Genomic DNA, 14,422 nt, shown 5'->3' on the forward strand with positions numbered 1-14,422 from the left:
GAGGAAACTGAGGCCTGCAAAGGTCAAATAACTTGCCGAGGGTCATAGACTTAGTACAGATTTGAAACAGCATTCAGCTTTTCGATTCAGATTGCAGCTCTTAATACAGTGCCATACTACTTCCCAGTGACCTCAGTCTCATTAACTCTGTACTCTAATAATCAACGGAATCAACTGAACACAGGCTTTGCCACCAACACTGGGGGGTGGGGGTGGGGGTGGGGGAATCAACCTACACCTTCCAGTCATGCTTGACTGACCTTACCATGGAATGAAAAGCCATTAGCAAGAACGTGAGGTAATGTCTATAGTTCTAAAGACCTTGCTGGTATCTGTAGTGTCTTCAGAGTCCCACTTATCTAGAATGGAGAAAGGATTAGGAATAATGTCCCAAGCTTTGTCTCCTTTACTCCAAAAGGCTTACCAGATGGTGAAGGGAAGAGGGAAGGGAGTAAGCATTTACATAGCACCTAGTATGTGCCAGGAACTTTGTGAAGAACTTTATAAATATTATCTTATTTGGCCCTCACAGCAATTTCTGAGTAGGTGATATTATTATCATCCTCATTTAACTGAGGTGAAGTGATTTGTCCAGAGTCACAGAACTAGTAAGTGCCCGAGGCCAGATTTTAACTCAGGTCTTACTGACTCCATGCCCAGTGCTCTATCCCATATGCCACCTTGCTATCTCTGATAAATACGATAGATTTTATTTCTATAGCATCAGAAGTATTCTAGTCGTAAGAATTTATCTATAACGTCATTGAATTTGGAAAGATATGATGGTACAATGAAATAGTTATACAGATATGGAGTTGGCATCAGAGTATTGAATGAATGAATTAAAAAGAGTGTTTATTAAGTCATTCATATGTGTCAAGGACTGTGTAAAAGTGCTAGGGTTAGAAACAAAAAAAAAAGTAGTTCTGGCTCTCAATGAGCTCACACTCTTAACTGAGGTAACTAGCTCCGGGGGGGAAAAAAAAGTACAATTGTGAGGAGGAGGGAAAGATCTGTAAGTTTCTGGGAGGGTGACAGCAGGACAGAAGACAAGACTGAAGGTTCTGTCGTTTACATCCACAGGGCAGATTGGGTTTGGAGGGTATGGAGGCAATGCAGACATTAAGGCATGAAGGACCTTTGGAGGTTGTGGCAGGGTAAAGGGATGATCCAGCAGCCAGGTGGTCTGTGGTTACCATGCTGGATTTGGAGTCAGGCTATACCAGAGTTTGATTCCTGCCTCAGACACTTAGTAGCTATGTGTACCTATGCAAGTCACTTAACCCCTGTCTCAGTTTCCCCAAATGTAAAAGGATGATGACAGCATCTAGTTCAGATGGTTGTTATGAGGATCAGAGGAGATAATATACGCAGGCCTTTGTAAACCTTAATGTGCTATATAGATGCTAGCTACTACTACTATTATTATTATTATTAATTTTTTTTTTGCAGGGCAGTGAGGGTTAAGTGACTTTCCCAAGGTCACACAGCTAGTGTCAAGTGTCTGAGGCTGGCTTTGAACTCAGGTCCTCCTGAATCCAGGGCGGGTTGCTTTATCCACTGGGTCACCTAGCTGCCCCCCCTACTATTATTATTAAAAGGATTATTGACTCCCATCTTATCCAGTAGCAGTAAAGAAGCCTATGTGGGTTCTCAGTAGCCTAGCATTGGAGGAGGGAGTAAGAAAAGTTAGAAAAAAGAGAGAAGAGTGTTCCTGGGAATGGAAAGTTCAGCCTCTTGGTAGTCTCAAATGAATTATGGGTGTTTCCCTGGTCAGGGGAAGGTCATGGGGCAGGTGAAACGAGGGGAAAAAAGGTATTCTGGATGATGGCAGGTCTCCCTGATCAAAACTGATGAGAAAGTTGCCTGAAGTGCTTATTTAGAATCTCTCTGTGATACATGGATGGTGAGGGGCTCACTTGAATCTTTTCTGGTCTCAAAGTTGTGTACTTCTGGAAATATAATCTAAAATCACCATCATTACTACAGGACAGTGACAGTTAAGTGACTTTCCCAGGGTCACACAGCTAGTAAGTGTCAAGTATCTGAGGTCAGATTTGAACTTAGGTCTTCTTGAATCCAGGGCCAGTGCTTTATCCACTGTGTCTAGCTGCCCCCTACTTTAACATTATTACTGTCAGTCAATAAACACTTATTAGGCACTGAACAAAAACACTGATACAAAAAGAAGCAAATGACAGCCCCTTACCTTTAAGGAGCGCACAATTAAATAGTAGGTGCTTAGTAAATGTTTATTGATTGATTGAAATCCAATATTCTAATGTAGTAGAGTACAGCAGATGTTCTTTTTCTTGAATGACAGATATAAAAAAGCAGGAAATAACATCACTGTAAAACATCAGTATATCACAACATTCCTGTATTGTTGTTGTCATGATGTCATATTGCTGCCCCTCCACTTACCAAGAGAAAAAGGACTAGTAGGAGAAAAGGCATATACCATAGCACACAGCTTGATTTGTATGTATTTATTTGTATGCTATCTCCCCCTTTAGACTGGAAACACCTTGATGGCTAGTTTTTGCCTCTTTTTGTATCCCCAGCAAGAGCAGTGTCTGGCACATAATAAGTGCTTTATTGATTGGTAGTCAGTCCTAAGTAGTTGACATCACTAAGGTTATGTTAGAGGTGCAGGGGATAATAGATAATAGATAAATTTAGAAAAACTCAGTTCCCACCACTATCTAAATTTGATATCCTGTTGCAGTATAACATGACAGTAGCCTCACTTTATCACAAAAGCATTCTACACCATTACTGAACCTGGGATCTCCCTAAGGCTGCAACATGGGGGTACAGAGTTAGTTGGCGAGGAGAGAGTGGATAACACTCATGAGAGAGTCATTCAGGAACAACTCTATGGCATGCTGATAACCCTGGCATTGGGACATGTGTAAGAAGAAATGCAGTTGATAACCAGCTATTTTGCAGAGTTAGCATAACATTATGTACTAAAAAGAAGACTGGTCATTTCTAAGACTGTGCCAAGGAATTCCTTAATTGTAGCCAGAGACTTTCACTGACAACAGAGCTAAAAGCTATTGCTGGATTTTGCTACTTAAGCAACAGACTGTCCAGGGATGCACTCATCATCGGAAAAGTCCAGCATGTCTTCTGGGAGATTGGAAGAGAAGGCTTTATGCCAATGAGTCATCAAATTATTGATGAAAATAATTCTGCAAAGTCTTTGTACGGTCTTATCTACCATATAGGTTGCTTTGATCTCCTTAGAATTTTTATTATTGTCACCTATAAATCTTCCTAGAAGAAAATAAAAAAGGAAGATAAGAATGGATCTTTTATGGGGCAAGGAGGGTTAAGTGACTTGCCTAGGGTCATACAGCTTGTGAGTGTCAAGTGTCTAAGGCTGGATTTGAACTCAAGTCCTCCTGAATCCAGGGCAGGTGTTTTATCCACTATTCTACCTAGCTGCCCAATAGAATGGATCTTTATGAGTCTTGGGCTGTACTGTATGAAATAATTACATATCCTCAGGTGGCCAAACATGAGTTGAGAATGAGTGACGGGTATAGAAGAAACAAGGAGAAGTGGAAAGACTGACGAGTGTTGCTTCAGAAAAGGTGATGCAGATCTGGATTGCCAGGAATGCATAGCAGCAGATAAGCTAGCCTGTTTTATCCCAGGATACTCCCTTTTTGAACCAAGGACTATTAGGCCTATTACTTATCCAAGAGGATGTAAACAAGAAAATATTTAATTACGTGTACTGTGTGAAAGAGATTATTGGCCATAAAAGCTGTATTTAAAGTATATCTGTTCCCTTATAAATGTACAGAAATAATAATTGTTTTCTACTGAGAGCTGACAATGATGCTGAAATATATGTCCTTCATTTAGTATATTAACTAATTAATTATTTTTGCGGGGCAATGAGGGTTAAGTGACTTGCCTAGGGTCACATAGCTAGTGTCAAGTGTCTAAGGCTGGATTTGAACTCACGTACTCCTGAATCCAGGGTCAGTGCTTTATCCACTGTACCACCTAGCTGCGCCCTAGTATATTAATTTTGACATTCTGCTTAGAATGGCCAGCTGAGGCTCCGTGATGTCATTGGTCCTTTTAGAAAATGAAAGATGAGCAATAGAACAGCAAAGGTTTCTGCGAAGAAATGAGTTGTTAAAGATTGTTGAGTATGCGAGTGGCCTCTGTGTTTCTGGCTCCTTGTATTGGATGGTTGTCCTTGATAGTACCCAAATTTTAGACTAAAAAACTATACTAGATTTCCTGGGAAGGTCTTCTGAGATATTAATGGGTCTCCTACGTTCCACTGTAAGCCAAAACAATTCCCTTACGTTCAGTTACAAATTAGCAATAATAATAATGATGATGCAGGCTCATAGTTTTTTTGTTTGTTTTTTTTAAGTGAGGCAATTGGGGTTAAGTGACTTGCCCAGAGTCACACAGCTAGTAAGTGTTAAGTGTCTGAGGCTGGATTTGAACCCAGGTTCTCCTGACTCCAGGGCCGGTGCTCTATCCACTGTGCCACCTAGCTGCCCCTGGGCTCATAGTTTTGAAAGTATGCTCCGTTCAGCATAGTTCTGTGAGGTAGGTAGGGACAATAGTATACCCATTTTACAAATGAGCAAACTGATTCAGAGAAGTTTACGTGCCCAAGGGCACACTGCTAATAAATGACCAATGGAAGGAATGTCAGAGAGAGTGCTCCCCCATGTCCAAAGTAATCTAAGATTCACAAGGTGCTTCCCTCACAATGATCCTCTGAGATAATGATAATGTCAGGACTCAAGCAGAGGGGTTCTTGATTTCAATTTTAACATTCACCACGTTGAAACCCTCTCCTCCCCCCCCCCCCCCCAGTATATTTTGTTAGTCCTGAAAAGAGCCTTGGAAGCCCCCACTGAGGGCAGATATGACATTCATGTTTATACAACTAATTGCGAGTAGAGCAGGGACTCAACTGCTTTCTCCCCGCCTCCCCCAGTATACCTTTTTGCTTCTGTTTTATGATAACAATCCAAGAAAATTCAGTCTAGAGATTTGGTACCACACAGAAAAGAGTTCTGCATTTAGAGTTAGAAGACTTGTATTTTCAAGACTTACAAGAAATAATGAAGAGTGAAATGAGCAAAACCAAGAGAACATTATATACTCTAATAGCAATATTTTTTTAAGAATGACTTTGAGCAACAAGTTATTTTGTCCATTATAAAAACCCAAATTAACTATAAATGACATGTGAAGAAAGATGCTATCTGCTTCCAGAGAAAGAACTGATAAATAGAAGTATGTATAGGATAATTTTACCTACCTATTTGTGTCTAATGGTAGTCATCTCTTGGGCACAGGGCAGGGAGAGAAAAAAAAGAAATTTGCACAGTAATTTTGTTGTATATTTGAAGAGAATAGCAAGTTGTGTGTAGATTTGCAGTTTCATGTATGATCTTTTTTATTGTACTATGCTATGGAAATGCTAGTTTTATTCCATAAATGAAAAAAAAAAAAGACTTGGGTTCAAGTCCCAGCTATGTGACCTTGCATAAATCATTTCTATTTGCCTCAGTTCCTTATCTTTGAAATTTGAAGTTGAACTAGATGACCCCTGTGGTGATTTTCAGCTCTAAATCTTTGATCCTATGAACCTATATGCTGTAAGGCATAGGGATGTGTATCAACATATGGTATTGCTATATATAGATGGATAAATTCTATGGTTTGACAGGTGAGAGATATGCAGGGAAGAGAATATTTGGAGAAACCAAATGTGTTACCATGTAGGCTAGTTGGGGTTGATTTTTGTTGTTAGCCATAGAGCAAAGAGACCATCACACTTTAGATGAAACAAGCAAATTTAGGTAGTGCTGGTAAACTGGGTATTTCTAAAGTTTCTGTCCATTGTCCCCTGTGTCCCTGACATAACCCAGAAACCTTGGTGATGTTTAACTCTTAAGACTGATTATCAGGGGCAGCTAGGTGGCGCAGTGGATAAAGCACCTGCCCTGGATTCAGAAGGACCTGAGTTTAAAGCTGGCCTCAGACTCTTGACACTTAGCTGTGTGATCCTGGGCAAGTCACTTAACCCTCATTGCCCCGGGGGAAAAAAAAAGACTGACTATCAATCAATCATTAAGCACCTACTGTGTGCCAGGCACTGTAAGTGCTGAGGATACAAAATCCCTACCTTCCGGGAGCTTCCAGTCTAAAAGGGGGAGATAGCCTGAAAATAAATATATACAAAGTAAGCTGTGGGCTATGGTATATGCCTTATCTCCTGCTAGTTATTTTTCTCCAGTGATTTGGTAAATAGAGGGGCAGCAAAGGGGAGAGAAAAGAAACTCTTTTCCTCTCTTACCTCTCAGGAAACCTGGAGTCCTTCATCTTTTGACTGGCTCCTTCCTGAAATTCCTCCAGCTATTTGAACTCCCAGTGGTATGGTTAGCTTATTTGGTTAGCGTTCCCTTTTTAGCCTAAGAGGATTTTGCACCTGATAAAGGGATTATAGGGTGTATAGGCAATCTTGCATGTATGCATGCATGAATGTGTACATATGTGTATGTATCTATGTCTATACGCATATACACATATACATACAATACACATACATACATTCATATACACAAACCTCTATATGCATGCATCCCCTCTGTCTTCTCTAGCTGTTTCCCCCTATTATCATTTCTCCTCACTCACTAATCTTCAATCTCTACTGGCTCCTCTGTTACCCACAATAACAATAATAGTAACAGTTACAACTAGCATTAATGTAGGCTTTAAGATTTGCAAAATACTTTACAAATGTTAGCTCATTTTATCCACACAACATCTCTGGGAGACAGATACTATTATAACTTGTGTTTTACAGATCAGGGAACTGAGGCCGAGAGTGATTTAAATGACTCATTCAGGGTCACATAGCTAGTAAGTGTCTGAGGCTTCATTTCAACTTAGGTCTTCCAGACTTCAGGTCCAACACTATCCACTGTGTCCCCTGACTGCCTCCAAACACCCGTAGGTCTTCCCATCTTTAAAGAATAAAACAAAACCCCCAAACCGAAACCAATCTTGATCGATCTGACCATAACCACCAGCTGTTGTCTAATATCTCTTATCTCTTTCTCAGCTATCCTCTCTGTGATAGCAATTTACCCTAGGGGCTTCTAATGTCCTTTCCTCTCACTCTCCTCTAAACCCTCTGCATTCTGGTTTTTGACTTCATCGTTCACATGAAGCTGTCCTCTTCAAAATTACCAGTGTTCCTTTTTGAATCTTCTTCATTCTATGCAACTTAGTTCAAATCTGGTCTCAAACACAAACTCTGTGAACCTGGGCATGATATTTAACTTCTGCCTGTCTGTTTCCTCACCTGCAAAATTGGGATAATGATAATCCTTCCCTCCCGTGGTTGGTGTGAGGATAAAATAAAATAATGTTCATATAGCACTTTGCAAACATTAAAATGTTATACATATACTAGTTATTATTGTTATTATTTGATGATTGACTGCTCTTTAGACTCATATTGTTGATCATCACCTCCTTTGGTATATTTTCTCCTCTCTTGGTTTTCATGATATGGATCTCTCTGGTTCTCCTCCTATTTGGATGATCATTCCTTCTCAGTCTCCTGTTCTGAAACTTCATATCTTGCCCTCTAACCAAAGGACATCTCCTAGGGCATTGTACTAAACTATCTTCTCTTCTCCCTTTATTTTGTCTTTCTAGATGATCCCATCAGTTCCTAATGGTTCATTTAATCATCTCTATGTGGATGGTTCTCAGATCTATGTATCCATCTCTATTCACTCTCTCTGTGTCTCTCTCTTATTCTTTCCTCTCTCTGTCTCTTCTCTCTTCTGTCTCCTCTCCTCTCTCTCTTCCCTCTGTCTCTCTCACTGTCTCTTTCCACTCACTCATCACCAGTTTTCTTTTGGTACATCTCAAACTGAACAGTTTGTAGACATCTCAATCTCAGTATCAAAAACAAAATGTAACAACTTTTCCAACAAACCCCTCCATTTTTACAATTTTTCTGCTACTTTCAAGGTTATTGTTACCATCCTCTCAGTCACCTAGGTTCATAGCTGTGGTGTCAGACTTGATTCCTCACTTGCACTGACACCACATATCCAAGTTGTTTCCAAATCTTATCATCCTATCTGCTGAACTGACCTGACCATTCTCCTATTCACAAAATTCCAATAGTTCACTATGACCTTCAGGATCAGATATAAAATACACTGGCATTCAAAGCCTTTGGATCTCCTGCCATTCCAGTCTGCTTACACCTTACTATTTCATATCTCCCCATCTCTTGTCCATACTCTGATCCAGTGACATTGGCTTCCTTGCTTTTCATCGAACAAGACACTCCATCTCTAATGTCCAGGCATTTTCACTGGCTTCCCTGGTTTCTTCAAGTTCCAGCTAAAAATCCCATGTACTAGGACAAACCTTTATAGATTCCCCCTTAATTCTAGTGCCTTGCCTCTGTTGATTATCTTCAGTTTATCCTGTATATATCTAATTTGTACATAAATTGTTTTCATGTTATCTCCCTTGTTAGACTGTGAACTCCTTGAAAGCAGGGATTTTTATTTTATTTTTTTTGCTTTTCTTTATATCCTTAGCACAGTATCTGGCACATAGTAGGCACTTCATAAATGCTTGTTGACTGACTGTTCAGAGAATACGTAGTTCTTTTATTAGCCTAAATAAACCTAATTAATAGTGTTCTAATATGTATATGTCGTATGGCTTTTTAGAATTAAAAGCACCTACATGTGCCTTTACATTTTCAGAAGATGTCTCTACTCCAAGAACAAATCATATAACAAATTTCAAAGTCAATATTAAGTGACTTTCAGATTCCCATCCCTGTCAACTCCCCTCTTTAGAGTAGGCAATCAGGACCTAATGATTTCCAATTATAGGACCTAGCAAACACTCTGCTTGTTTCTACTTGTATCTATGTCGGTCTTTCATTAAGGTATTCAGGCATGTCTAAATATAATTCAATTCCAGGTTTATTTTTAGTGAATAAATTCCTTTTTTAAGTACCTAGACCTTTTTTTGTTTGTTTGTTTTTGTTATTATTGTTTGTAAGGTAAATGTTTGGGAAATCAGCCTTCAGAGAGGTTTAAATAATGACAAAAAATGTACTGATATAAAAAAGCCCAGCCTTGATAAAATCGTTCTTTCTCCTGCCTTCAAAATAATTCTCTGAGACATACAATTTTAGCTGAAAGGGATTGTCCCCCAGGCAGGGGCAAGATGGCAAAGTCCCTGAGGGAGTCAATTATGAGGTATATTAAACCTGTAAAGATATTAACCTCACAACCCTTAATTCCAGGACGCTTTTACCACCCTGAAAGTTTAGCTAAAAATATGCTGACAGGCCAATTATATAAGATAATGAAATAAAAATGTGGCTCTATGTCTCTACATCATAAATTAGAAAATAAATCCCCAATCAAATGTGGACCTATGACAGGTCCTTTGAGTTCCCATGATTTAAGTAGCCTCTTCTTTTGAGATATTTATAAAGTTTTGTCTGAAAACTCAATTCTCTTTCATGTGAAGAAAAAGTTCAGTTGAAAGGCTACCTCAATTTTAGGTTAATTCTGTACTCCTTGGCAATCTTATTTCTACCCCTGCTTCTCAAATGGTGCCTATGGACAAGTCACTTTACCACTCTTTCTTCACTTAGAAAATACAGCCCATCTACAGAGAAAGAACTGATAGTATTTGAAAATAGATGGAAACACATTTTTTTTTCCCTCTTCTTTGACAATTCTTCAATCTGAAGTTTTGGGTTTTTTGGACTGTTTTTTCTCACAACCTAGCTAATGTGGGGATGTTTTCCATGACTACTCATGTATAACTTATTTTGAAACGCTTGAATTCTAGTGGGTGGGGGTTGGGAATGGAGGAGGAAGAGAAATTGGAACACAAAGTTTTAAAAAATTGATGTTAAGGGGCGGCTAGGTGACGCAGTGGATAGAGCACCGGCCCTGGAGTCACGAGGACCTGAGTTCAAATCCAGCCTCAGACACTTAACACTTACTAGCTGTGCGACCCTGGGCAAGTCACTTAACCCCAATTGCCTCACTTAAAAAAAAATTGATGTTAAAAATCTGTTTTTATATATATTTTGGAAAATAAAATTCTATTCAATAATTAAAAAAAAAAGAAAATACAACCATTTGCAACTTTAAGTACAGCAGTAGTTTGAAATGATCTTAATACTTGGAATTCAAAAGAATATTTCTCTATAAATATGGGTTATGCTTGCTTATTTTTGCCTTTTCATCTTATTTGGGATTTAATTTAGTATAATTTAAGCATGACTATTATGTTAAAAAAATAATAATGTATTGGTACCGAATTCCTCCTTTATTTGACAGATTTCAAGAAGCCTTTTACCTGACTTCTGAGTCGCAACCAGCATATGCTAAACCCTTAGTACCTTAAGATGTTTAACTAGTTGCTGTTGTTATTACTATAACTTTAAAAATAATTCCAGCACTAACAATATGCTACATAACATGTCTGTGATATTTATAGTCTCACATTCCAAAGATTTTTTTCTTCTAAGTAAATCCTTCAGCAGTTCACCATGTTTGACCCACGTCGGAACATAACATCCTTCCTTCTCTATTATGTTGTTCCTCTTGGTCATCCAGGCAATGGTACATGTTCTTTCTCATAGTATTTATGTTTGCATGATTATCACACTCATCCTTATTTTTGGCCTGGATTCATGATTTTAAATGAAATACAGTTTTTACTAATGAAATTAAACCAAAAACACAGTTTCATATTTGTCTTTCTCACAAGCAATGCCTATCAATTCTGGCAAGGTGTTTGTATTTACAAATAGCCTCTGTGGACAGTGTTCTTCAGGGTATTTTTTTCATAGAAATAACTGGTTCATGGACCAAAAATGTTTGAGAATCACTGAATTCCTTGAAGTGGTAACTTTCATGTTCTCTTATCCCTCAGATGTTTACTACTGTTGTATATTAAAACCTGTAAACAAGAAAAGAACTGACAGATTCATTCACAATGAAATGAGTTTGTATGAATCCAAGTTGTCAGTTTTAGTTCTCAGCCAAAAGATGGGGGAAGTGTTCTGAGGGACCATGTTACATATAATTTAAACATAATGGTGTAATTTTTGGGTTAAGCTTTGTCCAGAAAGAGCTATGTATTTTACTAATCAGAACCAACTGTACACATAATAGGAGAATACTACATGGTCAACTCCTATGCACAATTAAGAAGTAGCTTTCCCAGAATTTCTTGAAAATTACAAAAATAAAATCAATGGTTCAGCTTCCAGATGTGTGTGTGTGTGTGTGTGTGCGCGTATGTTTATATTACTTATCTGTATGAACATACAGGAAGATCTAGTTAGCAGAGGCTTACCTTATCTTTTAAAATTTGGCATCTGTTTATTAATTTTTAGATTAAGAAATTATTTCTCCAGAAATGTATTTATCCACTTTAATAGAAGTACAGTAGTTAGAAAACTGTTAAAAGAAATTTAAAATCAGCAATAATCACAACAGAGATGGCATTTTCTACTGTGGAAAGGTGGAGAGGAAGTTTTTAATGGCTTTTGGAAACATCTCATGAGCAAGTTATACAAATTAAAAGCAATAAACTCCCTAGTGATCAGAAAGAGGAAAGCTGGAGCCAAAGTTAGTGTATGTCCTACACATACAGGCTGTTGCTCCTTCAGTTTTAATTTAATCCAATAAACCTTTTTGAAGGACCAATAAAAGTGTAGGATATTGATTAAAAGTTACATTTCTTGAGAATTTTAAAATTATTTTTTAGTAGTAATTGCCTTTCATTAAATTCATAATATGAAAATCTTAGTGTTAGCTAATGGTGCCTCTCCTGTTTTGTATCATTCAGTTGAAGTTCATGCTTCAGGGTGAGAATGTATTATATAGGGTAGGTGGGGGTGGGCACGGGCAGCAATGGGAATAAACATAGTGGAACAGCATTCTAGGCTTTTACCATTCTCTTTCCCCCAATAATATTAATACAGGTTCAGTTTTAGAAGTGTTGTCAAAGACCAGCTTTGAATTTCCAGGACACTGTAGAAATGTTTATTGATGTGGCTAGATTTTGGGAATAAACCGTGAAGTCTAAATTTACATTTAAATACAATTCTTTCCTTTGTATCCTGAACATTGGGTCATATCCAAAAGTAGCAGTGGATGGAAGTATAGGAAAGTTTCTTCCATATTCACACTAGATCTGCCAATCTATATTGTCTTCTTTTAAGGAATATGCCATTTTAATATCATGACATTTCACAGGACAAGTACCGTATTTAAACAAGCAAATAAATATATGTGTATGTGTAAGTATATATATGTCTGTGTGTGTATGTTTAATGTGCTATAGAATTTTGCAAGGGTACAGGTACTCTACAGTTTTACCTACTTTAAGAAAAAATAAAATTCAAACTTGAGGACTGTCTCCTCATTGGCCAGTCCCATCTTGTCTGCTCCTTCTGCATGCATGCATGAGTGCACGCAGGTGCATGCACACACGCACGCACACACGCATTCATAGAAATTTTAATGGGTTATTTTTATTATAAAAAATTCTTTCTTCTACAAAAAAGATGTTTATAGTTTTTTTGAATTTTTACAGACTCTTCAAATTCTTTTTATATAAAATTCCTTACTTTCTGACAGAAAGGGTAAGATAAAGACACTTAGAAACTTGTTAGAAATTGCTGTCAATTGTGATAAATTAGATGGGAAGATAAGTCATCTCTGAAATTATAACAGGAAGTATTGGGGAACTTAGTTAATTGACAGAAGATGAGTTACTTTTACAAAATCAAAGCAGTTGTATAAAAGCAAAACTTTGAATGAAGTGTAGTCTCAGTTTCAGTTTGAATAATATCTTGAGGTCAGCTTTACTAGTTTTAGAAAATACACAGTTTTGATTGTACCTCATATTGATTAGGTGAATTTTTTTTGAAGTTTAGATATTGTTCTTGGTTCAGAAAAAATATTGTTTTGGGTCTTGGGGTATTTGTCCTAGTTTTTGCTCAATGGTTTGTTTTTAGCCATTGACATAAAGTAATTTCCCTATATATTTTGACTAAAATCTGATAACTGCTAACAGCTGTTCCCTGTTGACAATAGCTTACTCCTAGGGGCAAAATCAAACATAGGAATTGCATGGATTGGCAGGTATGGTAAAAGAAAAGTATGCCAGCTACAGTATGCAGGTAAATTCTTAGTGTTTTCATGGGGTAAAAAAAAAAAATAGTAACTTCTCTCCTTCTATAAAATGGCTCCTTATTATCTGTAGCCCACCTCCAGAGGCTGCTATTGTACAACTTTCTGAGGCCTCTTTGGCTATTTCTATGCTTTAGTCTCGATAACTACTTTAGGCTTTGACTGAAGCCTCTAAGGCAATTTCAGAGAATTATGATATAATTATGGATTATTATATAAGACATTTCTTAAAAGGAAAAGAAATGATGACTGTAACAGATCTGGATTTCGCTAATGCAGATATGCCATAAAAATAAAACAAAAATCCCCAAACCATTTGTTAGCAGGTGTGAGAACTATGAATATTATATGCATCATTACACACTCATGGCAAAGTATATCCTTCTCTAAGATCATTCATTTCTATTTTATTTGGGAATATTTAGAAACTATTAAATAATACTTCTATTCATTTGAATTTTTAATTTGAAATGTTAGGAAAATTGTACAAATTAAATGAGGCTAGTTACTAAATATTTAAAATTATGTACAGAACACCACCTAAATAATACAGCTGAGGCATAGGAACACTTCCTGGGGATTAATAACCACTTGGACCATTTATTTGTACAGAGGCTGTTATTGCAAATATAATCTGGAAAGAAGTAGGACAATGTTGTTTTAATTGATAAAAGGAATTCCTACAGGAGTGAACCATTTGTAGAGAATTATTGTCCATACTTTAGCAATTAGACTCACCTTCATTGATTCTGTTAGCTTTTTTTTTTTTTAAAGAGCATATTCTTATTAGTATATGAAAACTGACTCTGACTTTTATACAAAAAGATTGTATTAAAATGTTTTGAAATGCAAAGGGATCCTTTACATGTTTGTCCTGTAAAATGAAACCAACAATGAAAAAACAAAGAAAGGGGGGGTGGAAATCTACTCTTTTTTTGTCTTATTTAAACTCAAATGGGAAGGGTATTCTTACGACTGGACTCATTCCATGTTAAGGATGTCTGATAGTATCTTTCCTAGCAGAATTTAACTGTTGTGGCAGAAGAGAGGAAGTACAGGAATCTCTAAAGGAACATACACTTGAGCCTTTTAGGGATTTAGAGATAGCAAACTGTAGATTAAATTTTAGTGGCTGGTACTAGGAAAGAGCA

At 37.3% G+C, this 14,422-nt stretch overlaps 1 protein-coding gene across 13 annotated transcripts in view; it reads left to right on the plus strand.

The window, feature by feature from the left end:
* BBX (BBX high mobility group box domain containing) overlaps positions 1-14,422 on the plus strand; it is a 379,187-nt gene that overhangs the window by 120,405 nt on the left and 244,360 nt on the right. The gene's annotated exons all lie outside the window — the stretch shown is intronic.

Source organism: Dromiciops gliroides, chromosome 3, assembly GCF_019393635.1.
Source record: "Dromiciops gliroides isolate mDroGli1 chromosome 3, mDroGli1.pri, whole genome shotgun sequence".
Classification (NCBI taxonomy): domain Eukaryota; kingdom Metazoa; phylum Chordata; class Mammalia; order Microbiotheria; family Microbiotheriidae; genus Dromiciops; species Dromiciops gliroides.